Raw genomic sequence first — 24,827 nt, forward strand, 5'->3', positions numbered from 1 at the left:
AGATTATTATGACACTCTTCCCTTTCTCATATACATCAAGTAAAATTAATGCTCACAGATACCATTTACAGTAGATATATGTAGTCGTAATTAACTTTAACTTATGTTTAAATAACCTGTAAAAAATGGAGTGCGATTTTACCTCTCTGCTTGCCTTGTGTTTTCCTTTTGGAAAATGTGGTTGTTTTTGCTAAAAATATTTTTATGTTAGTATGTAATGAATTTAATTTTGTCACTTTTAAGTGAACAAAATGTTTTGAATTATTTAGTTACACTTTTATTAGAGTAAATATGCATATTAATGAGTCAGCATATAATAGTATTTTTAAATTATCAGTAACGTTTGTAAGGTTCTTAATGCATTTGTTAAATCAAATGTCTAAAGATATTTGTACACGTGTGTGTCTGTGTCTATCATGGGGTGCATGTGTGTCTACATGTTCATGTGTGTGTGTGTTTTCCAAGTCTTTGTGTTCTGTGTGTCATTTTGTCTCAGACTGAAGTCTCAGTTCTTTACAGGATTAGATATGACAGAGTGATATTCTCATTAACATGAGCTTAGATTCTTGTAGTGAGAGTACCTGATAAATCATAACATTTACTTATGTAACTCTATGTTCACCCACCTTACATGAGGAATACATTTCTAAATACAAAGGGAATAGACACTTCAAATTTAATAAATCGCTTTTATGTGTATATACTCAAAAATTATATATTTGTGTTTCTGAGAATTATCTGTAAGTAGGTGTATAAAATACTGTGAGATTATTTATTTAAAGGAGATAAAGCTTCTGGAAGTGTGCTCTTCATGGTTCTGAGTGTGTTGAAACTAGCTTTCTAGAAAACTAAAATTGTGTTGAGACATGATTTCTTTAATGCATAACTCTTGATTGATTTTAATTTTAATTGATTTCTTGCAAATAATTTATCAGTTTTAAGAATAAACACTAATAAAGTATGAAAAGTAAATTGTAAAGCTGCACATTTAGGTAAATTTACCTAACTCTAAATTAAGTCATACAAACATACTACAGAGAAACTTCATTTTCAAGGGACAGCGCACTTGACATTGCGTCCTACGCTCCCCATATCAACAATGGCAAAACTGGTGAATTTCAACAAGAAGATTCTTTACCAATTACAAGTTTAAAAATATTTGTATTTTTTTTCACTTTTTTTTACATTTTTGATTAATTATTTATTTTAATTTTTTTTTAGTATTAAGAAGTTTTCTATTCATTTTACATACCAATCTCAGATCTCCCTCCCCTTCCTCCTCTCACCCCTCAGCCTTCCCTGTAACCCACCCCTGACTCCTACTTCCTCCAAGGCAAGGCCTCCCATGGGGAGTCAGCAGAGCCTGGTACATTCAGTTGAGGCAGGTCCAAGCCCCTCCCACTTCGAAAAGGCTTTGTAAGTTGTCCCACCTTAGTCAGTGGGCTCCAAAAAGCCGGCTCATGCACCAGACATGAATCTTGATCCCACTGCCAGGGGCCCCTTAAGCAGATCAAGCTACACAACTGTCTCACTCATGCAGAGGGCCTAGTCCAGTCCCATGGAAGCTCCACAGCTGTTGGTCTAAAGTTTATGAGTTCCTACTAGTTTGGTTTGGCTGTCTCTGTAGGTTTCCCCATCATGATCTTGATGCCCCTTGCTCATAGAATCCTTCCTCTCTCTCTTTGACTGGACTCTTGGAGCTTAGCCTGGTGCTTGGCTGTGGATCTTTGCATCTGCTTCCATTATTTTCTACTAATAAAAAACACAACTACATGAAAGTTGTGAATAACTGAACTACTCTGAAAAACAGCATTTTTAATTGATAAACAACAACAACAATCATAGGAGAAGCTCATAAGAAGTCGTACATTGTAAGATTTGGAAACAAAACACCCAGTTGAAGTCAAGAAGCACACGGTCTCCAGAAAGGAGAAAGAAAGTTGCCTGTGTCCTCTGTGCCCAGCAGCTTGGCATTCCTGCCCAGAATATGGTGACAGTTCCCTCATTAGCCTAGCTTCATTGCCCAGGGATGATTTACTGCAGATCTAGCCCAGTGACCTGTGTTCTTTCTTTATTTCATCCTCTATATCCTCCCTTCTTTTCTCACCCAGTGTGCATCTTACCATCCTATCTGTAGCTTGTGATGGGTACAAAAGCCTCTTTAACAAAAACAGGTTTTGACATTTTTTTCCACACAATTTAATATAATTTCTTTAAAAGTCTGGCAGCCTCTTATATCAAATTACAATGTACTCCACAAGACAAAATCAAACCCAATTGATTTTTTAAAAGCTCTTTTATACCTTAGAACCCCTTAAAAATCTATGAGGACATGACCTGTTTAAGACTTTCAGGAGGTTTATTGCTTGAAAGAGCTGGTCTTCACATTTACGATTATATCTCTGAGATGTTCTGTGATACAGTCTTCAACCCCTACATTCAACACAAGATTTTGGACCATTCTCAACTTCTTTGCCTTTAGGCTAAATCTTTATGTTCTGATTATAGTATTTGACTAAGTGTTATTTATTTCTTGCCAAGATGCCTAAAAACATGTTTTCCCAAAATGATGCTTAATAGTTGAACATATAGCCTTATAACCTCATTATACTTTGATATGAAGTACCTCTTAAACCTTCAAATGTGTTGAAGATTGGTTCTCAGTTGGTAGCACTACATGGGGTAGGTCTGGATGCTTCAAGTTTTTGAGCTGAAGGATGTAGGTCTCAATATATTGTACCTGGTTCCTCCCTGGGTTCTTCTCTGCTTCTTGTCAGTCACATAGTGAAGAGTCCTCTTTTATTCACACTCCTACAAACTATCTCTTCTGGCTGAACATTCCCCCGCCCTGTACCTGGATCGCAGGGGGGCATAATGGATGAAGTGTACCTTCTGGAACTAACTCCTCTAAAGGATTCTATCAGATACATGTATCACTACCACACAAAAGGAACTCTGTTGTCTTTGAGAAGAGTCTAGTGGAATACCTGTATACTTATCGTCTGGATTCCCTATTAATCATCTTCAATGTTTCAATAAAGTATTTTGTTACTCTATGCATTTTTCCCAACTATCAGTGCTTTTATCGTGGACATGCAGGTCTTTACCAACAGTATCTAATGTTCCTTCTAAAACTGGTTTACTCTCTCATTCCAACCTCTTTTCCATGTGATGTATGGACTTCGGTGATTCATAATTTCTGCTGTATCTGTTATTACAAAGGCAGCACTCATAATTTGGGAGTTTGAAACTACAGTTCTATTTTGCATACATTCATAGCAGAAATTCCAGAAAGTACTATTGGGCAGCCTCGCTTCAGTGCCGACATGGTCAGGGGCACAGGCCCCTGTTACTGGGCAGCCTCGATTCAGTGCCGACATAATCAATGGCACAGGCCCCTGTTTACTGAGCAGCCTCGCTTCAGTGCCGACATGGTCAGGGGCACAGGCCCCAGTGAGCAGCTTCTGCTGCTTCTGTAGAACCATGTCATCTAATTAGCAACAAGGACCAAAAGCAATGAAAACTTGTTTTTCCAGTTGTGAAGACTGAAAGGGCAAATTCAATGTTTCGTCAATGTCATAGGAGTTTGAAACATTCTAAAAAATTGTTTCTGGTTTTGCAAAAAAAAAACAAAAACTATTAACTTGTATTACAATATCAGTATGGAGATTAAATATTGTATACTTGAGTAACTACTATGCAAAATTGAGTAACACTATAAATAAATAGCTAAGAACATGTAATGTAGAAAATATTATATCTGTTATTAAATATATGAATTTTTAAAATGTATGCAAACTCTTTATAAATTATTTCCATATTTATTTTGAAAGTAAATAACTTTATATATACACATATATACTTATACACATATATATTATATATACATATCACATGCACACACACACATACACACACACACACACACACACACACACATATATATATATACATATATCACAAGATAGTCATGACTCTCAGGAAAAGGGTTGATCTTAAGATTTTTAGTGTACTATGGGATGAAACGCATAAATCACCTTTCAACTCAGAATCATTGGGTCCTTTCCAATTTAATGCCAGTGAATGATGCGAAGCAAGAGAATCCTATAGAAGGCACTGATTTGCACCTCTCTCATGAATATACAGAGAAGGGTTTGCTGTCTACAAACATCATCTGGGAACTTGTTAAAAATGTAATAGCGCAGCTGAGTTACAATTGTGGGCCACTGGGTCTAGGAATCTTTGCTTTAACAAGCTCTCCTGGTGATTCTTCTGTGTGCAGAATTAGAGAAAACAATGATCTTCATTGTCCATCTCATTACTGTCATTGCACTTAAGAAACTCTTCATTAGAAGTTCACTTAGTGATCATCTTGTATTTGGATAGTTAGTAAAGGGTTCATGTTCACATTGGGAACTGTTGAAGAGTGAATGACTCTTCTCTTTGTAGATGTGTAAATTAAAGTGATCTTGGTAGAGATTAAGCATGCTGTGTGAAGAATAAAAGTTGTTCATGGAAATTTAAAAGGACAAAAAGCAAACTAGAAGGTATTTCTGTGAACTCATATGAGATCAAAACTTTGAAAACACACATAAATCCCTAAAGAAGGAATTGCAAATGGAAATACATTAAACAATAGGTTGTACAAGGCTAAGATTTTATAAGTTGTTTACAGAAGAAAATGATACTTTTGTAATTATGGTGATATGCCACCTGCTACTGACAGCTTTATCAATCTTCTGTCATCTATCTGTCAACTTGCTTATCTGTCATCTACCCATTATCTATCACATATTAGCTGTCCATACTTCACCATATAGCTTCCATTTTACTATCAAATGTTACCTCTCTAGCATTTGTTTTCTATCTAGCAATCTTGTATTTATTCACTGCCTAGCTCATGGCTGTTATGAATACCATTTTGGGTGTAGCGACGTAGATTTTGCTACTTCTGTTCACTGTTCTGCCTGTCTTTCATTAATCATTCACTATACAGTTGCAACAAATTTTATACAACATTCTCTGTGTATTTCTTCTTTCTTTGATGCCTTAAAAATAAATTGCAATGTTAAAAAAGACCTTGCAACTTATTTTAAGCCTTTTCCTTTCATAGTTTTAATTATGCACAGGTGTGATATGTCTTTGTGGGTATATGCATGGGAGTGTGGGTTTTTATAGAGTTCAGAATAAAGATCTATATAATTTTAAATGCTCCTCTTCCATTGAAAACAATTTGACTTTGGTGTGTATCTTCCTTCACAAATTTACAGTTTTTATGCTACTTATGCAGTGAGTCTTTGTCTAGGTTATTGCCCTTAATGCTTTCTCAAGTCAACATAGTAAAACAGTAAAGAACTACTTTAGTCCATAGATAAGATATGTAAATATGCTTTTAGCAATACACCCACTTCATTGTGGCATCTTAGTACATAACGTGGGACTTGCACTTGGATTTCTTTTATTTACAGACATTCACTGTCTTTGTATTATTTGAAATAGAATTAAAACCTACATTCAGCAGAATCTCAGAACACACTGCATACATCACATTTACTCATTTTCACACTGTTGTACAGTTCAATAATAAATCAAAACACCACACTATTTCTAAATAACATCACCTCTTTCAACTTTTAAGTATTTATCCATTTTTATTAGTGTATGCTAGTTATTCATAATAATGGATGTCATTATGGCATTTCAGTACATAACATGGGGATTTTACACTTAGATTTTTTTGTTTATGTAGATCCATTTATTTTGTGTATATTTTACAAGAATAAGTTTGGAAGGGCTATTTGACAAACTTAAGCATTAACTACCACTCTACAGACATCTTTAACAAGAAATGGCATTTATGTTGGCCCTTTGCATATTAGGCAGTGTCCTACTGCATTTCAAATGGTGGAGATGTAGTGACAGATTTAAGGGCACGGTACTAAAGTAGTTAGATATTTCCACTGCTATTTAGTTGATAAATACTACACAAACATATGTGAACAGGTGTCACCACCAACAGTAATTTATGCATTTGAAACCTGTAGGTTTCTGTCTACTTTGAAAGCTGGAACTAGTAAGAGTACCCAACTGTCATTTATACATGATCCACTGCAGGTTCCTTTAATTCCAGTTTCTAAAAGTTGTAGTGAGAAGTTAAAGAAAGAGACATGGGTAGGACAGGCAGCATGTGCCAAGTGAGATCAAGACATTGCTTTAGAAAATATCAGTGCTTGCAATGGGCTTCAGGGACGGATATGGCGACGGAAATGGGATACAATGAAGGGTGAGTTTGAGCGCTGGGCGTGTGGCAAGGCCATCACAGACAAGGCCTTTTTCATCACTCAGTGCTGCTCTTCGGGCAAGCTGCCTCCTTCTGACCATCAAATACCAGGTTTAGAGCAGAGTTTGGGTTGATAGTTCAGCTTTGATAAGACTTTGTGGTATTAAGAACACAAGTCTGACTTAGTAATGACTACCTTCCTCTACTGAATGTACCAGGCTCTGCTGACTCCTCATGGGAGGCCATATGTTGCTGGTGGAGGGAATGGGGGATGAGTTGTAGAGGAGGCTGGAGGGGCAGAAGAAGGGAAGATAGGGGAATCTGTGGTTGGTATGTAAAATGAATAAAAAAAATTCCTTAATAATAAAAAAAAATCAAAAGGAAAATACACAGATTTTTCTAATCAGCATTAGTATATAATAACAAAGGAGTAAAGGGAAATCTGTGAAATTTTCCTATGAAATGATATTCATAAATTTATTTAAAGAGGAACTTAGAAAGATTAAATTAGAAATGAATGCTGTTACAATATCGTACAAGGTAGTATAAATTGGATACCATCAGTGGAGCTAATTTTGATATCATATAAGTTGACAAAGGGACAATGTAGCACACTGCAATTCCTACATGTTACATATATTTAATAATAACATATTCAATGCAAAGTAATATATTAATATGTGTGTACATAGAATGTAACATTTGTATGTATTTATTTATATATGTGTATATTTATATGTGTATGTGTGTAACACACATACACATGTAAATATATATACATATATTATTTCTCTGATTTTTCTTCAAGCCACCATGAGTTATAATCTATAACTATTCTACCTTTGCAGTAAGTATGATTTTTATAGTATTGAAATAATTTCTCCATGTTATACTTACAAAATTTGGTGCAGAAAATTGGGAATTCCAGCCTGTGTAACCAAAGACCATGCAAAGATGGACTAACTGCTGAATGTCAAGATATAAATATCAAAATGGAAATATATAAATTTATAGAAGAATGAGAAATCATTAAAAAAAGAAAACTGAGAGAATTTATGTACAGAAAAAGCAAAATCCAAACAACTAAGAAATATTGAAGGAGTAATATTTTATCCCATCATTTTATACATGTATGATCCTCATGGGTATATGTAATTTCTGAGTTGAACTGATTATTGGACTAGAATGATCTCATTTTAATACAAGGTAAGTAGACTATTAAGTGTCCCAGTTAGCACTGACTTTTTATGATATACCAGAAATAAATCAGAAAATTGGATGCATTTTTAAAATGCTTTTATAAGTTTATACATACTTTAAAATTAAAATGAATTAGGAAATGCAGTTGCATTTAATATAATGAGCAATTTTTTGACTTTTTAAAAAATAGATAAATGGAAAAATATGTACCCCAGAATATTATTATTAGTCTAATTGAAGTGTAAAAATTTCTATTTACTTTTAAACAGAAATATAAAAAATGTCTTGCTATAGAATATAACTGAGTTCATTATTTTTATGATATGTCAGAATTTGGAATCCAAATGATTTCCAAAGAATACAAATGCTTAAAAGCCACACAAGAAAGGTCACTTAGATCATAAATACATATATCTCCAGATGACAAAAATTGAATAATAGTCAATGAAAATTTACTCCATTTGCTTTCTTACATTAGTATAAGAAAGCTATTTTATTTTTATGTAAATATCTCATATTTCTCATTGTATTAGCTGTCAGAACTTTGATATTCATTTATATAGAGAAATCCTTAGAAAATAATTCCTTAATTCAGTTTTAACTTCCAAAGTCGAATAAAGCTGCTATGTGATATATTCCAACATGATCTCTAGGCATTTGGGGACAAAGACAAGGGCTAATTTCTGTGGGCATGGAAGTTACTCATAAGTTAGATAGAGCACATTATAAGTTAGGGTGTCCAAAACACATCTATGCTGAACAGCATTTGTGCAGCTGAAGAAATATCAGACATGAACCAACATACACAAGACACAGTCATTTGCCTCTTGTAAGCTGTGGTAGCAAACTTCGCCAGGGAAAAATAAAAATGTGCTAAGTGTACACACTGGACTAATTTAAATATTTCATATACCACCTCCACTGACAATTTTATGGAGCGTTTGAAGGTAAACTCTGTTGTTTATGTTTAAATATATGTTGTCTAGAACAAAACAGGTATTTGATTAATTATAAGAGCACTTATAAGTAAAAGTGAGGTGTAATTTATATAACTTAGATAATGATTATTTTCTCATTGATTACCACTCCATTATATATATATATATATATATATATATATATATATATATTCAATAAATAAGATATTCACTTTCTTCAATGGAAAAGAGGATGATTAAATGAATAAACTAAATATTATGCTTCTTCAAATTTGATTATAGGAGAAAATATGTGCACCCTGGGAAATGCATGAATTTCAAAAAATACCACTGGTATGATCACATATTAAAAAAAAACTGATAATCATAAATTTACCAAAAATGATTCTATTCAACATAAAGTACAACATGAAGTTACTGATAATGTGAATTGCTCAATCTGAATTTATAGGGTTTTCATGTGCAAAAATGTATGCATGTATGTATTATATAACAATATAAACATATATTAATTCTGATTTGAATTCAACACCCACATTAAATTATTTAACCTAACAGAACAAATAAACAATATTTACTTTATATCAAAATAATTGAATATTTTGGTAATTTGAGAAGAATGTATGAATATTTGATATTGATATCAAATATTATATAACTATCAAATAGAGAACAAAAATAAACATAATTATTGATAATCTCATACCACTCTGTAAAAACCACATGTTTCTCCAGTGAGAAATGAACAAACAGATCTTTGGGGACATAAAGCTCATATGCATTTCAGTAGTTAAGTACTTTCCTCTCATCTATTGAGATACTTTCCAACAGTAACATGGGTTTCCTGAACCCATAGGCAGCACACACACATGGCAATTGGGAAGCAGTGTTCACAGGCATGTATACTGAATAAAGAAATGGCTCAGGTTCTTTCAGGAAAGTCGGATGGAACAGCATTTTATCAAATTTCAGTAATTTTCAAACATGAGTTGTTTACTTCTATTGCTTTAGTCTGATGCTGTGGATATTGCTCTATATAAATAAAACACTAATGGCCAGTGATCAGACAGGAAGTATAGGCGGGACAAGGAGAGAGAATTGGGGAAACAGGAAGAAGGAGGGAGAGACACTGCAGCTACCGCCAGGACAAGCAACATGTAAAGATGCTGGTAAGCCACAAGCAACGTGGCAAGATATAGATTTATAGAAATGGGTTAATTTAAGATAAAAGAACAGTTAGCAAGAAGCCTGCCACGGCCATACAGTTTATAAGTAATATAAGCGTCTGAGTGATTATTTTATATGTGGATTGTGGGACTGTGGGGCTTGGTGGAACCTGGAGAGAAGCCCTCCAGCAACAGTCTGATATTTGTAGTCTGAAATTTAACACAGTGAACCTAACCTGCTAAAAGCAAAACCATGGGTGACGTTACATGGTGCATGCATTTCTCAGAACTATAACAGTAAGCTCTGTCAAGGGAGTGTTTGAAACAGGGGAATGTTTTTCTACATTAGATGTTTTAACTGTTTACATATATTTTGTCAGATCTTAAACAGAAATCTTGTAGATAATTGAAAGGTGATGGAATTTTTACAATTTTTGGTCTTTGTTTTCTAAATTATTTTGTAATTATTGATATCAATAACATTTATTTTCTCACAGTATAATGCATAGATATACTAAAGTTGTTGATGATGTTGTTGATGATGTAGCACTTCCTAAAGACTGTTCATTTATTTCCTAAGAATGCTTTCCCAAGTTCTTGGTACCTTCTTCCATTTTCTGTAATTCCTATGCTAGTACTTTCTTATTTCTGAAGTTATCTTTTCATCTTTTTCTCAGTAGATTCATACATATGTCTAAGGTGTTCACCTTTTGCTTAAGAAATAAGAAATCTCTTACAAATTGATATTCATGTCTTAATGATGATTCTGAGCAATGTGTGATCAGCTTCTCATTATTTTATACTGTCTTTCATCTCTTCCAAGGGATTTAGGCAATTCTCCTGCCTCTAGTTCCTTGGCTCAGTATGTAACAGCATATTTTTGCACAAATCTCAATAACAAATTTACCAAGGTTTCACCTGAATGAACATCACTTCTTCAGAAGGAATTTTTAAATCATGATTACTGCTATTTCAGTGATTATTTCCACTACAGTATTTATTTAGTCCCCTTTATGCAGAAAATAGCTTAATATTTCAATCCCATTTTAGTGGCCTTATTATGCATAAATACCATGCAAGTTATCTATCCTTCAAAAGCAATCATTGTGTACTGCTAATAGTCTTGAGAAGCCTGTAACAAGTCACTAAAGCATGCAGTTCCAGAAGTCTGCAGGGGCTTTTCATAAACTCAGCTGTCTGAGTTTGGCAAAGATTTTTTTGAATGGCAGTACCTAAAGTAAACTTATTTGTTCTCTAGCCAGTCAGAGATCCAGCACTTACATTTTTAAGTCTACTACAGTGACACAAAATAGACCAACTGTGCAAAGGAAATATATTGCTTATAGATAGGCAAGAAGCATAACATCTATGCTGAGCTAGTATCCATCCTCAAGCAAAATGCAGGGAAACACGGTCTTTTTACATATGTCCTTACCTCACAAATTTGAAAACAGGACTGACAGCCTCAGAAAAAGATATTTCAATTACTTTAAGAGTTACAACAAATCCAATTTGAAAGTAATTAGGTCAAAATTTACAGCAAGTTCATCCTTATTCCCTGATGGTGCCGTTTTTGCCCATTCTGACCAAGAATTGTAAGAAAACAAGGACAAAGAAAGGTCTGGCAAGAGCGTTTAGATTGACTCTGTCATGTTCCCTACTGTCATGGTTAAATTTCGAACAAAAGCTATTTAACCGGGAGTTTGCTGTGGCTCACAGTTAGAGGGGACTGCCCGTCATAGTGGAGACATTCTGACAGCAGGGGTGTGAGGCACCAGCCCATGGATATCCACAAGGAAGCAGAGAACTGTGATTGCTGGGGATAGCTAGCTTTCACCTTTTTATGTAGTCCATGAACACAGCCTAGAACATGGTTATGCCTCCTTTGAGTGTGACCTTTCTCTTCCCAATTAACCCAATAAATATAATCCCTCACAATATGATCTGAGGCTTGTAGACAATGATATCAGAAATCTTGTCAACTTGACAATCATCTCAAATAACCACCTCAATGATTTTTTTTCTTCTTGCCACAGTTAAAAACCATTTAATTGAGAAACAAAATAAGATTTGAGATAAATATCAAAATCTAAAAAGCTGTGAAAAAGTTCACACATCACATACACTTAGATTTGGCTTACATTTCTTTCAACAATTCAACAGTTATCTGGTATCATAAACTTATGATGGAAGTTACCTTCAGGGATTCCAGTATATGAAAAGTAATTGGTACCAGACAAGTGGAGAGTAATTCTATATCTGTTTAGAATAAAGAAAGTTCCACAGACCATGGCTCCCAGTGAACTTCTTGGTTTTCTCTTGCATGTGACTGCATCTAATTAGAGAAAGGAAATATGTTTCAAATAAAAGAAGCTACATATATTTAGACAGTAAAAATATTTGAAGTGCCAAAGCAGGTAGGACTCAAATTCCCAAAATACTTGTGGTAACAGAGTCTAGAAGTGGAAGGCTGACCTCCGGAATCTGCTTTCCTTTCTAACAGCTCAATATGAAAATGGCAAAAGCCAGAAGAATATACATTAGTATCATTATAAGCTTATTATAACAAATATGAAAATCATAACCATTTCCAAGAAGTATGTAAATACCTGATAATTGATTTAAAATGTGGTTACATGCTAGACGCCATTGCAATTTGTTCTTGGCATTAATGTGTCTTTTAAAATTGTGTTTGTAATTATGCATATTTTTAGGTTTGAAATATTTCAATACAAATATAAATTGTCACATTACAAAGTGAAAATAACTATTATGCCCATCATTTCAGGTATGTAATTATTTGTGGGGAGTATATTTCAAATTTTCCCGTTTAGCTAGTTTGAAAGTCTATTTCATGATTTCAGCTGTCATTTCTGTGCATTACACATTGGCTCACAGGCCTCCCATGTAAGTGTAGCCACACACACCAGCCATCTCTGCTTTGGCTCCTCTCACTACCCTTCTGCTGTCTTGGTTTACCAGTCTCAGCTTTGCAGATTCTACATATAAGCCACGTCAAAAGGTTTCTGTCTCTCTATGCCTGGCTTATTTCATGTAACAGTGTGCCCTTTAGAGTCACTGATCTTGTTACAAATAATAGAATATCTTGTTTGGCTTGAACTTCTTTGTTTTGAATTATATATATATATAATATGCTTTCCTAGTATCAACTTACTTGAGCATATATGAGCACTAAGTTTATGTGTATCTTTTCTATTGTTTTTCATGTCAGTGTGAGCATGATTGTATCCTTTACAGAACTGAAGCGACAACCTGCAGATAAATAACCAAGCTTGTGATTGCTATCTCATACGCTATCATTATTTTTATTTCATAAGGAACTTCGATATTAATCAGAATGTCTGTGTCTTTTTTATTATCTTCAGCATATAAAGAATCTTTTCTCATGCCCTTGCCAATATATTCTTTTTTTCTTTATTAAGAAATTTTTATTCATTTTACATACCAACCACAGATCCCTCTTGATTTTTTTTTTATTCCATCATTTTTGACATTTAGAAAACTGAGAGAGTAAATACTCAAGATCATGATTCTGCCTTTTGTTTTTCTAATGGCATTTATTTATTCTTTCTCTCATTTACATCTATCTACCATTTAAGTATATCTATCACGTATGTCTTTATCACATATATCCATCTATATTCTATTCATCTTATATCTCTCCTTTATCACTCTGTCATCTATATATCTCCCTCTCTATTATCTGTCTATAATTTATTTTACTGATGAAGACTTGGGATCAACATTGAATAGCAGTAAAATTATTGTCTTTTCTCCCAATATTTGGTAATTATTAGAGCGTTTGAAAAAAAGAATAACTTATACTAGATTAAGGAATTTCTTATTTAATCTCTGTTTCATAGGGCCAATTAGAACTAAATACAAATGGCAAGATAAAACAAAAAAACAAACAACAACAACAACAAAAAAAAACCAAAAAGCTGTTTTGAAGTACTGTGCCCCTATCAGGCTCACTGACTTCTCTTGGTTTCTGCTCATGATTACAGGAACAACATCATTTTTAAACTTGGAGATTATGCAAATTATCTAACATTAGATGGGAAATCACTTAGTTTCCTGAACTCTATATGTTTTAAGTCCAGAAAGGCTTCTTACAGGCATTCCCATGTGTACACACACACACACACACACACACACACACACACACACACACACACACACACACATATATATATATATATATATATATATATATATATAACTTGTATTTTATTAATTAGAACTAGTTTGTGTGACTGCAGTGGTTTGAATGAAAATGGCTAATATAGGCTCAAAGGGAAAGGCACCATTAGGTATTGGTGAAATTATTAAGGCCACTCCACATAGTTAAAAGGAGATTTATTTAATGGCGTAACTTACAAATTAAGGGATAGGTAGGTTGTGGGGTCTGGGGAAGGTGTATGGCAATCCAGCAGTGTTCTCTGGAGCTCTGCTTGGTCAACCTCTACTGTTCAGGGTGCTGGAACAGAGAGAGCGATCGCCCATCCAGATCTCGGGTCTCCAGGCACTTCCCTTGTCCCCGCCTCATAGGCAGGACAGTTGCCAGAGTCTCAGTGGGGGTTGGAACTTCCAGATCAAACCTGGAATGACTACCCAATACAATTAGGAGTCTTGTCATTGTTTAAGTAGGCGTGGCCTTGGAGAAAGTGTGCCAGTGGGGGTTGGGCTTTGAGGTCTCAGAAACTCAGTCTAGGCCCACTGGCTCACTATTCCTTCCTGTTGCCTGAAGATCCAGATGTAGAATTCTCAGCTACCACTCCAGCCCCATGTCTGCCTGCATGCCACCATGCTTCCCTGGATTGGTGAATATTATAAATCTGTTTTTCAGCTCTTAAGCCCAGGAGTGATAAGTGGTATACTTTTATAAGAGAACACTACTGAGATTTATCACTGTGTGCAAGTGTTGCCTAGATGAGAAAGGAACACAACTTTACTTGGAGAATAAAATCACAATATTAGGAAGTCTGAACCCTGAGTTAGAGGAACTGTTGCTACTGATAATTTTGGTAATAAGTGTGCCTGATTTTCATACTAAGCCATCTGTTTTCAACTAGAATTTGGTGACTGATGCCATCATTTAGAAATATAAATCAAAGTTTGTAGAAATATTAAGAGTTAAACTATTTAAATATTCAGGAGGAAAGGACTGAGTAAAAATACAAGTATAGTCCTTTCTGGTAAAGAAAGAAAATTATAGGAGAAACTTTAAAAATTAGTAATTTTTTTTTTTTTTTTTTTTTTTTTTTGGTTTTTCGAGACAGGGTTTCTCTGCGTAGCTTTGCGCCTTTCCTGGAGCTCACTTGGTAGCCCAGGCTGGCCTCGAACTCACAGAGATTCGCCTGGCTCTGCCTCCCGAGTGCTGGGATTAAAGGCGTGCGCCACCACCAAAAAAAATAAAAAAAATAAAAATTAGTAATTTAAGTAGGTTTTCTTTTTTTCTCTATTCTTTATCTCTTCTTTCTTTCTTTCTTTCTTTTTTTTTTTTTTTGAGACAGGATTTCTCTGTGTAGTTTTGGTGCCTGTCCCAGATCTCACTCTGTAGACCAGGCTGGCCTTGAACTTACAAAGATCTGCCTGGCTATACCTCCCAAGTGCTAGCATTAAAGATGTGAGCCACCACCGTATGCATGGCTTAAGTGGGTTTTTAATGAACATATATACATAACAATTAGAAAATGATCAGTTAAACTAAGACAATGTGGAATACTGAGACATGTTTAAATCCCAAAAGACAGCAGTATTAACCTTTCAATAAAATATTTTGCAAATTATTGTATCTTTTTTGTTTGCTTGTTTCTTTGGTTTTGTTTGTTTCTTTTTTTAGTTTAAAACATTTTTTAAATTTAAATATATTTTGATCATATTCTTCCCCTCCCCCAAGTTTGTCCACATCCTTTCCTCCTCTCTACCTACCAGACTTTTAGTTCTTTCTCAAAAAAACAAATAAAAAATCGTATAGAACAACAAAATCTAGAAAACAAAATACAACACCCAAAAACAAAACAGAACAGAACAACAAAAAAAAGCAAAATAAAACAAACAAACAAACAACAACAACAACAACAAAAAAAAAAAAAAAACAGAAATACCAAACTGTATCCAAATAGCACACCAAAACACTGTGGAGTCTATTTTTTTTTTTTTTTGTTGGTCAGCTACTCTTGCACATGAGGCCTGTCCTGCAGTGGTTGATCTACCCAGTCTCACTCCATTGTGGACAGTTGACTTTTCTCTCCCAGAAGGTATAAACGACAGTTCCTTTTTTTGAACTTTACTCTAGTGGCTAGGTTTACCGTCAACTGCTGTGGGATGGTCTCTGTGTTGAATTGCTCTGATTGGTCAATAAATAAAACACTGATTGGCCAGTGGCCAGGCAGGAAGTAAGGGGAACAAGGAGAGAGGAGAATTCTGGGAAGTGGAAGGATGAGTGAGGGAGACACTGCCAGCCACCATCATGGCAAGCAGCATGTGAAGACGCTGGTAAGCCACGAGCCAAGTGGCAAGGTATAGATTTATAGAAATGGATTAATTTAAGATGTAAGAACTAGATAGCTAAAAGCCTGAGCTATTAGGCCAAACAGTTTAAATAATATAAACGTTTGTGTGTTTATTTTATAAGTGGGCTGTCAGATGGCTGGGGTTTGGCAGGACCTGGAGAGAAAACTCTCCAGCTACAATCATCCATCCATCTATCTATCCATTCATTCATTTTTTTTAAAATACTACAAGATAAAATATACTGAGAAAAAGCAAAAAACTATCACATCAAAATGTGACAAAATAAGCCAACAGAAGAAAAGTCCTTCTAAAAAGCACAAGAGTCAGAGAACCAATCAGAAAGTATTATATTCTAACACTCACACACTGATGTTATACCTAGTTACCAACAAATAGTTATTTATTCTCATATATATGTACAACATTTAAATTCATTTGTAAATTATTATTTTAATTTCATATATTGCTGAAATCTTGTTTTGTAGCTTACATAAAATATAATTTAGTGAACTTGCACAATATGGAAACTTTCTACATAAATATTAATTCTAGTTATACTATTGTTATGTAACAATTATTACAATGATTGAATTACTCAAAAGCAATTTGTTATTTTTTTCAAAAACCATTGAGTTGTGCTCACAATAATCTTGCTGAGCACATTTTATAATTGTCTACACTTCAGACATAAATGAAAGAGATTTTTAAAATGTAATAATTTGAACGTACCCTTAATTTTTACAGTCAATGTCCCTTACAAGAAAATACTATGTATATCACACTCTACTTTACAAAATGCTTACTTGCATAGGAAAAATAATTTTTTGCACTGATAATTTTGTATCATCATCATTTTCTTGCTGTCTGTGACAGAGTTGTCCTATTTGATTGGAAATTGAAGCTGTCATTTTCTTATTGCTGGTGAATGTGTTTAAACTAGTTATGCCCAAAATAAATGGCACATGTGTTGAAAAGCAAACATTATTCTAGCATTCGTAAAAAATTTTCATACATTTATTACAAATGTATGAAATACAAAATATATTTATTTTATCTTTTAAAACTTCAAATTTTCTTGGAGATCAAATAGCTTTTTAAATTAAGATTTTTAAAAAAGAAATCTGAATAATGAGATGTCTCTAAAACAAGAAAGCTGAATAGAAGTTGGAAGTGTTGATGATGTATAATGGGGAAAAAGAGAGTTCTGCATAGAGAAGCATGCTATTTCTTAACATAATTAAAGTGCTCATAAAGAAAATGAGTTTAGATTTATTGTGTGACACTTCAAAGAACAAAACTAGCATTGTTGAAATGAGAAATTGAAATATCTATTTTCAATTTAGTAGAAGTTTTTGAAATAATAGATCTCTCCTTTAATGTGATGTTTAGTCCTTGGAAGAAAGTGAAAAGCTTCATCCTTGCCCTTGAGGTCACACACACACACACACACACACACACACACACACACACACACGCGTGTGTGTGTGTGTGTGTGTGTGTGTGTTCTGATGATGATTTTTCTTATAGTATATTGTAGGAAATGACTTCTAGGGGTGCAAATTTGAGATTCACTTATCTTATAGAATGCTGCAACATTTAGAAGAGTGGAAATATTGTAATCAGTAAGATAATTCACTGTAAAAGAAATATGAATAGTTATCGAGCATAGAGAGATCTCCAGAATTATAAATATTCTAAATTAAATAAAAAAAGGTCAACATTTAATATTCTTTTAAGTTGGGTGAAAAGTAGGTAAAATTGAATATTTAACAGAGAAGAATTAGAAAATGACAAAAATATAGATTATCACATTATGAATTGATACAGCTGTTTAATATTTTATTTTAAGATGTTCACAGTTGAACTAACTACTCATTAAAATCACAGAAGTCATGTATAGTAATGGTTAAGTAATGTTTTGCTACATACATGAAAAATAACCTGCGTTCCTGGCAGTAAGCATATCTACCATGTGAAGCATTTGTTATTCCATCAAGGAAATTTAAATTCTGTTTTGTCTTTTGTTAATTTGTTTGATTGGATGGTTTGTTTGTTTTTGGTTTTATTTGGTTGGTTTTCTTTGTAAACCTCACAGTAACTTTTTGTTAACTATAGGCCCAATGTTATAATATAGGACTGTCTTAGTTAGGGTTTCTATTGGATCCAATGAAATACCATGACCAAAAGCAACTTAGGGAGGAAGAGGTTTGTTTAGCTTACACTTCTGCATTTTCCTTCATCATTGAAGGAAACCAGGACAGGAATGAAAAGCGAACTGAAACCTGGAGGTAGGAGCTGATGCAGAGGCCATGGAGGGGAGCTGATTACTGACTTGTTCCTCATGTCTTGCTCAGCCTGCTTTCCTCTAGAACCCAGAACCACCAGCCCAAGAATGGCCCAACTGAAATTGGCTGGGCTCTCCCACATCTATCAGTAGTTAAGAAAATGCCCTATAGGCTTGCCTACAGGTCTATCTTTGGTTTGATTGTTTGTTTTTGTTTTTGTTGTCGAGACAGGGTTTCTCCTTGTAGTTTTGTGCCTTTCCTGGAATTCACTCTGTAGTCCAGGCTGGCCTTGAACTCACAGAGATCTGCCTGCCTCTGCCTCCCAAGAGCTGGAATTAAAGGCGTGTGCCACCACCACACAGCACCTACAGATCTATTTTAGGAGACATTTTCTCATTTGGTATTCCCTCCTCTTTTATGACTCTAGCTTGGGTCAAGTTGACATAACTAGCCAGGACTGCAGACTCCTTGTCCACTTGACACACAAAATCATCACTGTTAGGCCACAACCTATCCTTCCTTGTTCATCCCCAAGATTACACATTAATAAAGACATCACAATATAAAACACATTAAAAAAACTTAAAAAGCCTCTTAGCCTTACAAATTCAAATACTTTAAAGTTGTCTCTTTAAAAATATTCAGTATTACTGCTTTTAAAATCCAATTTCCCCCTTTCTTTCTTAAAGGCTTAAGCCTCTCAACTGTGGGCCTAACTATGGACTCCTGTGGGAGAGAAAACTGTAATCAGCATATATTATATAAAATTTATTATCAATAAAAGAAAAACACAATTATTTCTATAATTATTTTGTGATTTTATATCTTTGTAGAGATTCAGAAAAGATTACCCATTTTAAACAAAATTTGCATATTGTAAAAGGTAAGAGTTCCTATGCATAGGCCAGTGCATATGTGTAACCAGGCACTGGTGTGGCTGAAGCAAGAATGTTAGAGTAAGTGTCCAGAGAGTTGGGTTCAAAGGCATTTCTGTATGGACTAGGCCAGCTAAGGATATAGCATCCTCTCAAATAAAGTAAGTAGAAATCTGAGTGTTGTTGATATTATCCCCAAATAACATATTAAATGCTTATTACATGTTTCTATAATTTATATGGTTCTTTCCTCTTCCAAGTTAATATATATAGATACTTGATAATACCATTTATCTGAGTAGTAATTACATTAGTGAACATTTCTCTTTGCTTCCTGCATGTTTATGGTTCAATAGATACTGAAATCTATAAGAAATCCTTAAATATGGCATAAATGAGGCTTTTCTCGAAGGATGCTTTTTAAGCACAGATTTGGAATATAAGTAGAGTAGATTTACATAAAAGTAAGAAAGAATTACAATGAAAAGAAATTATAAGCTTTAAGGTGACACATATGAAGATATTGTTGGACCTCTAATTGATAGCCTACCCAACCTTAAACTAATCAAAAAAGGACAATTTGTGAACAAAATTTGCATGAATGGCATCAGATTGAAAAGAGGATCAAAGACATTCCAAATTTCAAGTTGCTCACGTGCAGAGGGCCCGTTGCATTGGTTTGCTTTCTGTCACTAAGATAAAGACAGTATGATGAAGGATAGCTCATCTTACAGCCATGAAGAAATGTCAGGACTCACGCAGGAACCTGGTGGCCAGAACTGATTTAGGAGCCATACGTAGATATTGCTTAAAGCCCTGCTCTCTGTGGCTCACTGAGCTTGATATTTTATATCATCTATGATGACTGCTCAGTGTGGCACCATCCACAAAAGTCTGGATCATCTCACACCAACCATTAACCAAGAAAATACTCCCACATACTTGCCTACAGGGCAATCTGATGGAGACATTTTCTCAGCTGAGGTTCCCTCTTCCTGGAGGACTCTAGCTTTTGTCAAATTGATGAAAAAACGTATCAGCACACCCATAAATTACATTTAAGTACTTCATACAGATATCTGAAAAGTAAATGGACTGGTGTAAGCTATAAAAACATGGAAAATGATTATAAAATTATAAAATACACATTTTGGCCTAGCCTTAAATAGTAGCACCAAAACCAATTTACTAATCTACACATGTATTTTAATCTGATTTTGAACATAAAGTTAGGAAATGGAAAATTTTAAATGTGCTAAATTTGTAACAAAGGGACAAGTGAAATATAATTATTGAACTGTGAATGAAAAGGAAGACAATTTTTCTTATGGTTCTTATCCACAACCTAGATGTGACATGCTGTCTAATGTCCTAATTTTTGCAAGGATCATAGAACAGTTACTGTTAAAGATTTGGAACACATGCAGTTAGAGATAGATGCAAAGAAGGCAGCAGAAATGAGTTTATTATGCACAGGAGGCTTAATAATAACTTATTTAATGCCAAATTGAAAACATATGAACTTCCATGAAAACAGACTAGTATAAATAAAATATGATATTTTAATATCACATACCTGCAAACCAGAAATTGAAAGGTAGAGTCAGGAAAATTAAGAATTCAATGTCATCCTTGCCTTGATAGTAAGTTTGAGGCAAACTTGGACTACCTGAGACCCTGCTCAAAATAATAAATATAAATAAAAACAAATGAAAGATTATATGTACTCTCTATTTTCTAAGTACAAGTGTTATAAAATTAAACACCAGTCAACAAAAATATTCTTTTGAAAATCATCAAGCCTTGTGCAGCTAATAAGTACTTGCATGATAAAGAAAGACAAAAAAAAACTCATAAGGATATGTGAATGACTTACAGAAACCTAGATTAGTTATGTTTCCCTAAATCAGTAGAACATTTCATGGTACTTTTTATTTTCTTTTACATATTAACTATTATGTATTTGTATGCACACAAAGGCACATGTATGAAGGTCAAAGGTAAACTTCTTAGAATCTGTTCTCTCCTTCCACCCAGTTGGTTTTAGGGATCCAATTCAGGTTGTCAGGCTTAGTGGCAACAGTCCCTACCTGTAGATGTAACCAAAAATCTTATTAAATAAGAAATACAGAAACAATGTAAAAGAGAAAGCCAAGAGGTCAGAGCTCAGAGCTAAAATCTCACCCTTCCTCCTGCGGTGTCCCAGCTTCCCGAAAGAGAGCTATATCCTGTCTGTTCATCTTTTTATAGTATTTTGTTCTGCCTCCTCATTGGTTGTAAACCCAAACACATGACTGCCTCGTCACTGTCTGAATATATAGCCCCCTAGGTCTTAAAGGCATATGTCTCCAATGCTGGCTGTATTCCTGAACACACAGAGATCTATGGGATTAAAGGCATGTGCCACCACCGCCACACTCTTGCTATGGCTCTAATAGCTCTGACCCTCAGGCAACTTTATTTATTAGCATACAATCAAAATCACATTTCAGTACAATTAGATTACCACCACACCTGCCTGCTGAGCTTTCTCTTTGAACCCTATAGTACATAGTGTTATTGTCTATTTTTTTCTTAGAGTTTCAACTTCCTTTTATTAGCTTATACCAAAGACGTTTCTTAATTTCTTAGACTATTCATGGTAAATATTGATTATATACGCAACTTTAGACATCAAATTAAAACAATGCATTGTCACTGATTCAACTACAATAATCTCATTCCTTGGGATCCAGATCTTTTTCTAAATTAGCACTTCCTCAAAAGTCCTATGTTCCCACCTTGATGTCTGTCAATTGGTTCTCCAATTCCTAAGGTCTCTGTTTTGTTTTTACTTTCCTTTTCCTTATTAAGTTCTAATGTTCATTACACTAACTTATTATTATCTCAACACGTTTATTTGCTAATCCTCCAGACACAATTATAACTGTTTTTTGTCTACAGATTACTGAATGTGTGTATATACTTCACATGTAATTCTTTATATTTTTTCTCCAAATTATGATCATGTGCAATATTATATTCTTAAGTCCCTTTTGTGAAATATTTCAAACATGTCAGATATAGCCATTCTGTTTATTTCACCAAAAAATTATAGGTGAAAAATTTTATTAAGATCCTCATTATCTTTACCATTATAATAATCCTCCCCACTTTTATAATCTTAAAGATTATATTGACAATATTCCCTATGTATGCACAGATAGACATGTTTAGGTTTGTCCTACACTGATGAAAATTTGTAAGGGTTTTTAATAAAAGTCAATCACATAGTTACATAAAATATTCTTATCAATATGAAGCAATATCAAGTATAACAAGTAATTGATAATGTCTATATCCATATATTATAATCTATTCTACAGTTCAACAATTGCTATCTGCACAAAAACAAATGAGATTATCTGTCACTTTCAGAAAACCAAAAATTGTCTTGGCTGTCACCCCCCAAGAACGCTTTCTTAACTATCGCTCATGTCTCACTCCAACCTTGACACTAGTAACAGTGCCGCTATCCCAGTGCACACACCTCATCCTGAAGATCTCGCATAGTCTTGTAATATGGTGAGGAGACGACCTAGCCACCGGTCCAATTAGAATAAGCATCATTAGGCTGTTAGAAAGTGACACTACTATGGAGTAAAAATAAGGCAAAAGGAGAGGATGGATACTGGCTGAGTGTAGAAAGCAAACCAATTGTCCACCTAGGAGGCAGGTCTAATAGAGCCTTTTTGTGAGTCCCGAGCTCAGCACCTTACATGTGTTTTCTCATTTTATGTAATCATTACATCAATGCCACTAGTAGGTACTATTTTTATTCCAGTCTGCAGATGGCTGAACTGAAGATCAGGGAATTAAGTGGAAACAACACAGTTTCTGTGTACCAGAGCCAATTAAAGTGGCCATTTGCCTGAGATCACAATGTGAGATCAGATTTTATTTATATACTAGTCAAGAAGGAGATAAGTAAGTTAGATTATGTAAGAAAGAAATCTTGTTTTTCAAGAAACAGCAACAAACATTTACATACTGAAACAGTCTGATTTGTTATTTCATTTTAGCAAATAAAATTCAATTTCAATTAAATTTAGTTCAACTGTGACAGTGACGGACATTGATCAAGTAGAACATGCAACTGTTAATCTTTTCTTTTACACTTCTAAGCCATCACCCTTCTGATGTTTTCCATGCATTATCTTATATGGATCTACAGATGAAGTATGAGGGAGTAATGATAAATTTTTAAAGACATCCTATTTATCCATGTCCTGTAACAATTCCTGAACTGCAATGTATGTAGATTCTGAAAAGCATCATGAGGTTAATAGCTAAAACTCAGAAGATTCACTATATTGATCATCAATCAAGGATTCTGCTTTATAGTAGTCTCGTCTCACTCTTCACTATCACACAGAAAGGATGACGGAATTGATTTCCAAGTTAAGAGCAGAGATAAGTTGATTCTCTTTAGAACCTTTTATTGAGTGGGCCAATGGGAAGTATATGCATCAGGTCTGACTACTTACATTCCTAGGAATCAAATTTAATGTGAGCATTGAACTCAGCACTAGCCAGCCTTGAGCCACCTAGGCTGATCTGCCATTTCAATAGAATAGGGAATTACCGGGCTATGAGTATCAAAATAAATGGAAATTAGCAAATTAATGTACAATAAAGAATTCTTTCTAGTCATTAAACAAAGACAGAAGGCTTAGATATGTCATGGAAATTGCTTTCTCTCTTAGATGTTTGTCAGGTTTATGGTAACAATGAAAATATTTTCTTGGAATGTCAATTGGATCTTTTCTATCTCCTCTCCAGTGCTGTAACCAAAATACCTATTTTTTTTTATAATGACCATGCTGAGGTAAGAGCCAAGCATACTGAGAAAGCATTCACTTCAAAACTTTAAAGTTCACTGTGTCAGACTCCCACTAACTCAATCCTCAGAATGCTTTTTATGGAAATGTGTTTAATTTTCTGTCCTAAGTATCTTTGTTCAATGTATTTCCAAAGCATTTAATTTTTTCAAGCAAATATTAGATTAGGATATTAAACAATAATATCACATCCAATTTGGTAGCTAACTAGGACACCATAGCAAGGTTTACAAATGAAATTTACTAAATAACTAGATGAAGTGAGATATCAAAAGGTAATTTCATGGTGCTTTTATTTCACTTCTTTGTTAGGTTTATACTTGCTATAGAAAACACATGCTTATTGCCAAATTGGGCCAGCCCCTTTGCCGAACTTGAGGACACTTGTTATTGCTTTAAACTGCTTTCCACATGGAAGGTGACAGCACAGCATACCACGGGAGTCTGAACTGCTGAAATAATCCATAAGCATGCTTTGTTTAGTTGAACTTTCTTACATACAGCCAAAGAGTAGTATCAGGGTTGAATACAATTAACAACTTCAGAAGTATGTCAGAAAATTGTCAGATGGATATTTTGTATAAAATGGACAAGCTCACATCAATACAGATCAGTGTTCTTATCCAACCTGATATCATCTACATACCATGGTACATTTAAATT

The 24,827-nt window shown here is 34.3% G+C and overlaps 1 long non-coding RNA gene across 1 annotated transcript in view; it reads right to left on the reverse strand.

Moving 5' to 3' along the window:
- The window catches only part of LOC119088490, a 94,298-nt gene that overhangs the window by 40,463 nt on the left and 29,008 nt on the right, over positions 1-24,827 (reverse strand). Inside the window, exon 3 of the long non-coding RNA XR_005092116.1 lies at positions 11,782-11,919. This is a non-coding gene — a long non-coding RNA (uncharacterized LOC119088490). The remainder of the gene's footprint in view (positions 1-11,781; positions 11,920-24,827) is intronic.

Source organism: Peromyscus leucopus, chromosome 9 (assembly GCF_004664715.2).
Source record: "Peromyscus leucopus breed LL Stock chromosome 9, UCI_PerLeu_2.1, whole genome shotgun sequence".
In the NCBI taxonomy this organism is placed as follows: domain Eukaryota; kingdom Metazoa; phylum Chordata; class Mammalia; order Rodentia; family Cricetidae; genus Peromyscus; species Peromyscus leucopus.